Source organism: Austrofundulus limnaeus, unplaced genomic scaffold (assembly GCF_001266775.1).
Source record: "Austrofundulus limnaeus strain Quisiro unplaced genomic scaffold, Austrofundulus_limnaeus-1.0 Scaffold0, whole genome shotgun sequence".
Taxonomy (NCBI): domain Eukaryota; kingdom Metazoa; phylum Chordata; class Actinopteri; order Cyprinodontiformes; family Rivulidae; genus Austrofundulus; species Austrofundulus limnaeus.
In genome coordinates this window covers 8,605,749-8,612,106 of record NW_013952402.1, presented here as the reverse complement: position 1 = coordinate 8,612,106, position 6,358 = coordinate 8,605,749, and the positions used below count along the sequence as shown (strand labels likewise).

At 36.4% G+C, this 6,358-nt stretch overlaps 1 protein-coding gene and 1 long non-coding RNA gene across 3 annotated transcripts in view; one reads left to right on the top strand and one right to left on the bottom strand.

Annotated features, from left to right (window-relative positions):
* The window catches only part of LOC106513283 (uncharacterized), an 85,888-nt gene extending 84,693 nt beyond the window's left edge, over positions 1-1,195 (top strand). The window contains exon 3 of the long non-coding RNA XR_001309768.1: positions 677-1,195. This is a non-coding gene — a long non-coding RNA (uncharacterized LOC106513283). The remainder of the gene's footprint in view (positions 1-676) is intronic.
* The window catches only part of LOC106513255 (receptor-type tyrosine-protein phosphatase epsilon), a gene marked incomplete in the record, with an annotated part of 16,141 nt that extends 14,723 nt beyond the window's left edge, over positions 1-1,418 (bottom strand). For both annotated transcript variants that reach the window (XM_014001985.1, XM_014001993.1), the window contains 1 exon segment: positions 1,189-1,418.
* Positions 1,419-6,358: the final 4,940 nt, after the last annotated feature.

Sequence of the window (6,358 nt, the reverse complement as noted above, 5' to 3'; positions counted from 1 at the left end):
AGATTTAGAATAATTATCATTTTGATCCATACATTAGTAATGTCTGACTGGGCCTCGTGTCACTTTATGTTCAACAAATAGGGCCCTGAGGTCAAAAAAGGTTAAGAACCCCTGATTTAAAGCATAAATATAGAACTAAATTCAACATAACAATATGAGACTTCTACTTCACGGGACTAAAAAAAAAAGACAAACCCAAATTGGACTACAACAATTTGAAAGAATGTACTTGTTGTAGACAGAAAGATCAGTTTTGTAATGTGGCCTGTAAACATACAACATGCTCACACAGCTGCCCCTGCTACAAGTGAAGTCATTGCATATTTAAAACATTTATATAGATGTATAAATTATTCAGCGTGTTCCATCAATAACACCATAAAGGAGTCATGTTTTGATGCTTATTGAGCTGCGATTTCTGATGTAGAACAAGAGTGGCAATGCTGGAGAAGAACAGGCAAGCGTGGTTATGAATGTCAAAATCTAACCAGAAAACAGGGTACAAGAATAACAGGCATGTTCTCAAACAGCACCAAAATATATCAAACAAATAGCCACTTCCTGACATGTTTTTCAGATTCTTCGTGGATCAATATGGCTTCAAAGAATCACATTTTATGAATATATGCCACGTCTTGTACACAMAATAAATATATATTTTGTGGTTTGTTTCTAGGGAAAAGATGAACAAAGGCATCACGGAGAAGGAAAAAAAAAGACAGCCACCACTTCAATTGTCAATTGTCAAGTGTCAAGGAGAAATATAGGAGAAGAGAGCACAAACACTTGTCAGTAAAATGTGGCAGCACAGATGTGTGAGAAAAGAAGAGATGTGAGATGAGAAGAGAGGTGAWAAACAAAAGATGTTAGAGAAGGTGTATGTCTGAGTTCAGAGGTAACACTGGTGAATGATGTCACCGATTCACTGCCCTACTAAAATTGATGTTTTGTTGCTTGTTGCCTCAGTTAGTATCATTCAATGCATCTTTTTTTATTTTACATGTGAGCATGTCTGTACAACCAGCCTGCTTTTACATTAAAATGAAAACATCTGCTGACAGGTATGTTCCATTGCAAAATCTAAACTAGACTATTACACAAGAGTTTTTCATAATTAGATTTTATTTTTCAGTTCATACCCTAACAAAAGAACTGATCCAAGCTGAATGGATGAGCAAAAATACTTACACTTTTAAGCAAATCTCGTCACTCCATAACAACTTTGTGGTTTAAGTGCCTTTCTTCTTTTAAATTTGTTTTGATGAATTTTACCGTCAGTTTTGCTTTCACATCCACTGAAATATCAGCAACGGAAGCAGGTGAAGAGATCACTCAGGTTAACTGTGGCGTCTGAGGTTTATCGAGGTTTGTTAGAGCATCCGACTGATTGGCAGAAAGGCACAGGGCATCATAGCAACCTGAGAAAAAACAAGCATAAAGAAAAAAGGAATGCAAAAATCAAGCATACATCTTTGAAATATTTTCATCAAGATATTATGATGGTATTAATTATTCTATAGTACAAAGTCTATTTTACTATTCAGAGGTATGTGAGCATTCAAAATACATATTAAAAGTGCTGTAACACACTTGATGTGTTAAAGAAAAATAAGGTCCAGACTCAGCTGGATTACCTCACACATGCAGAGGTGAAAAGTAAAAATAACGAAGAATAAAACAGGAAAAACGCCTTTCTACTCCAGTACAAGCTGGGCTCAATTTTTCCAAATGTTTCAAAGCTGCTGGCATTGCATGTTCGCCATGAAAAACGCTCACTTAACCTTGCAAACTGAAAGGCTAAAAAAAATCCTGTATAATAGGGCTCTTAAAACTCAGCTCTAAGGCTGTAGTATAACACCTCTGAACAGTTGGGAGGTTTTTTTAGCATGTCAGTATTTCTCCTCGACAGAAACAAAAGCTATGTTTTAGGAATTTTTTTTTACGTTGACCAATGTGCCTGTGATGCAAGGCATTCACAACAGGAAACAGACTGTACTGCAAAGCTGACCTTTGAACCAGCAGCACACCAAGATAAATTGGAACTTTCAAAATATGGGTAGCAATACTTAAAACAGCCCTGTTCTTACAGGGTTTGAACCTGGTTCTCAGTACACACTTGGAGTAAGGGTAGGGTATGCAAGTATCACGTACCAGCATGTAACAAACACAATAAGTATGAGTTGTGTACATGTAAAGTGGTGCCTGATAAGTATCAGGTATGTACCCTATAAGTACAGAGTAATAAGTCACTTTATAATATAAGCTTTTCCTCTGGGTGTGTATCTTGCAAATAGCAAGTACCAAAAAAGTAGCAGGTACTATCTGATAAGTACCTATTGACTATCTGTGTATACAGCAGGGGTGTCAAACCCATTTTCAACGAGGGTCACATGAGAGTTATGGTGGCCCTCGAAGGGCCASTTGTAATGAACTTTGATGTTTCATGTTTAACTTTGACTAAACAGAGTTTTAACAAGTCCTCTTTAAAACACTGATAAGAACTAAGTGTATGACTGACTAAATCTGAAATAAATACATGAATATTATTAAAAGTAATATAAATGAAGTTTTATTCACTGATGAATTTCTAGTGAGTAGCTGCATTATGTCAGATTTAGTTTATGTTTGATGGTGACTTTAAAGCAGCTTATTTTCAGACATTAGCACTGTGCTATCCAACTAAATTGCTCAGTTACTTCAAGCCAACAGCTCAGGGACATGATTTTTTTTCATTTATTTTTATTTCATTAATTTTTTATTAAATTAAAATTAAAATTGGTTGCATTTAACCATAAATTTAAAGTTTACTATTGATATAAGAAACAAACATCATGTTAAGAAAAAAAGTGTGTGTGTGTGTGTGTGGGGGTGGGGGGTACCCCCCTGGCGGGCCACACGGGAGTCACCCGCGGGCCATATTTGGCCCGTGGGCCTTGTGTTTGACACAGGATGTTATACATATTAGTATTATTACATAGGTTTTTCATCCATCCCCCCTTACCAATAGCAATACCAATACAGGATAACTAATCACTTCATAATACAGTCTGGTCACTTGGGAACGTAAACTCTAAGAACCAGGTACACCTGATAAATACTAAATACATATCCAGGTAATGCAGGTACCGAGTACTGTGCGTTCCTGGTAAGCAGGGAGTTGTTCAGTGTTTTACCAACCAAATATGAATCATGCTTTTGAAGGATAGTGTCACAGTTTTCTTAAACACGGAACAATTTAGCTAATTGGGGAACTCCAGGCTCTCTGTAGCTCCTATTTAAAATGACAGTCATTACAAAAAGGCATTAGAAAGAGTGTGTTTCAAAAATAATAATGCGATACATGATTCAGAAATTTTTTAAAAAAGTTTTACACTTTGGTATTTTCTGATGAATGCTGCAAAACAGATCACTGATTTTACAAGCAATGATAAAATACACCTTCTTACTTTCATTTGTCTTTTATGAGAATTTAAAAAAAAGCATCTTCGCCGCTATTACACTGTTGATTTTTTTTCCTTTCGACTTTACTAAATTCAGTAGAGAGCTGAAAGCACAACCATTTTCTTGCTGTCTCAATCATCCCATTGACTAAGTGAGGAAACACGGAGGTCATTAATGTTTCATGTGAGCGCAGTCATCACCAAGCACTCTCTGGTTCAATCATTAATTCATTGCACAACAGACAGCACTGAGTACTGTGGCTCATTACAACAATTACGTAAATACTCAGACTGTTTCTGATTATTCTAATCATTATATACTTGGAAAAAATGAAGCACTGCATGTATCTGATGGGTGTTACCCATACTATTGTGTGAATAAAAATGAATATAAATTATTCATCTGAGGGAGACAAGGCGTTCATTATTCGTTTATTCATGATACTCAAAGCAGATAATTTTGAGACTGTATTTTGTGTTTGGAGTTGATTTTTTTAATTAAGTACTTGACCAAAAGTTCAGACTACGGTACTGTTTTTTGTAAGGACCAGTTTGGGTCTTTCTGTACAGTTCCCTATGCTGACAAACGGCTTGAACAACCAGGGGGGAAAAATGCTGACATTTGCTGCAAGAAATAAAGACCCGTCAAACCACAAGGACGAAACAATAATCTCTTACAATGTGAGACTTTATGCAAGTTACACCCACGCAAATTCTGAGCCGAAACTGAGTGGTCTGCCGAGCACGTGGGCAGGTCCAGAAAAGCTTCTGTAGTGGAAAATAGCCAAGATTTTTTATTTATTTATTTTTAACACCCATATCAGAGGATGAGAGAATAATCTCCAGCCTCGGGTTTGAGGACTCTGAAAATGACACTTCTGGGACACAATATAGGTGAAACTAGGGACAGGAGATGATAATCATGGCAATTATAGCTTCACTCGTTCAGCTGCAGCTCAGCTGAGGATAACAAGTAAGCTTCTTTCCTGGGATTCACTATAAATGGTATGAAATGTAAGAAAAGAAAAAAGCCATCCAGCATAAACTGTGATGGAAATAATGCCAGTTGTAATAATTTAGACACTTCATACTCATCTTTATTTATTGGGACCTTTCATGTCAGCTTCATGCACTCGCTGTTCCTTTGAACAATCTTTCTTATTAAAACGTTCACTTGCTTCAGTCTTTCAGTAGTTACAGGCAGTGACAACATGAAACTTCCTCTTCTCATATTAAGCAGAATGTTGCACCACAAATTAACAATCCAGTGTCTGGCCTTCAGGCATGACACAGACTCACAGCAAAGAAAGTGCCAAGAGTCAAACTCGTGGAGGGATTGTATGCATTTAGAACTGATCGATGCAGGGATTTATTTTTTATTCAATTTATGTAGTATCAGCTTGTTTCACCACACATCTCACACTCCTAAAACATGTAGTCCCTAAACTATAATCCTTTTGAACCACTTTTACTATAGAGCTGGACAGAAAGAAGACAACAAAGTCAGAAAAGAGCTACTATCAGTCTGATTGTAGCTCTTTTAAGGTAAAATAAAGGAACTTAAAATGCATCAGAATAAGTTATTTTGGCTCATAGCCTTGTGATTATTACATGGTCAAAATACATGCACCTACTGTATCACAGGATGTTAAAAATCAAATGACACTGCTTTAAAAAARCCCAGAATGAACTCAATTGCACAAGAGGAGTGAACATAAAGCACAAAAAAGTCAAGCCCACAACTCATACATATGTATTATTAACATGTAACTGGAATGCCAATACTGCCTTAGCTGTGAGCACCAGTGGATGCCAATAGGCTCATCAGTGACAAACTTCAATATTCAATATCACATCTTTGAAATGCATTGCTGTGGCTGTAAATACAAGCCTTCTTAAAATCCACATTCACAGACATCTTGTATTATCTACTTATCTAAAAGGGCTTCACATACCATTTCCTTATCTGTAGTGTGTTAAAATATAGAATTGTATTAACATTATTGGTCTGCAAAGTAACAACTGTTACTTTTTACACACTGCTGAGATAATTGCAGACTATAACCCAGAATTTAGCTTTTTTTAATTTTATGTTTTACTTTAACTGGCAACACATTTTCATAGATTTTGCCTGCTGTTTGGTTTGCCCCAACTTTACCAATAAACAAGATCCCCCCTACATATCACGCTTTTAAATCCTTCTTTTTTATATTTAAATCATTAAGTTGGGGGCTATACAAAGTGGACTGAATTCCCCCTTGTAACACCACAAGCCCCTCCTTTACCTTTTTTCTGAGGTGTGTCTAAGATCAACTCGTTTTGAGGCTGTCTCTTTAAATCCAAATGAGGCTCTTCCCACCCTGCAGCCCTCCAGTTTTCAGAGCGATCCATTGTACCTTCATAGAGGGGTTTACGACTATATGGCGGTAGAGAAATTTTTTATTTACAAATTAATTAAAAGCTGTCATTAATGCAAGACTTGTACATTCAGCCTTACAGAGTCTGACCCAGAGTCAGAGGAGAATGGAGATGACAAAATTGTAGCTGGCAAGTAGACCTTATCTGCACATTTCATCACCAAATAGTTAATTAATAGTTCAGACAACTTTACAGTAAATAGAGAAAACTGACCAGGTTGAAAAATATGACTAAAAACAATATAAACATATCTACACAGCACCAGGAGAGACTAAACTCAAACAAGTACACAACAAAAGTGGATTTTGCATCAAATGTCCCCTTTAAACAGAAGAGGTGCAAAACAGAAAAAAAAATTGTGTATCAATGAAACATTATGGGAAAGTCTAAACTCTAAGTAGACACAATATCAGAATAGAAACACTGAGTCATGTCTGTGTTGTTGTGACAGTGTTGTGTTGCTCATGACTTTACATGATTCACAACAAACCTCCTTCAGC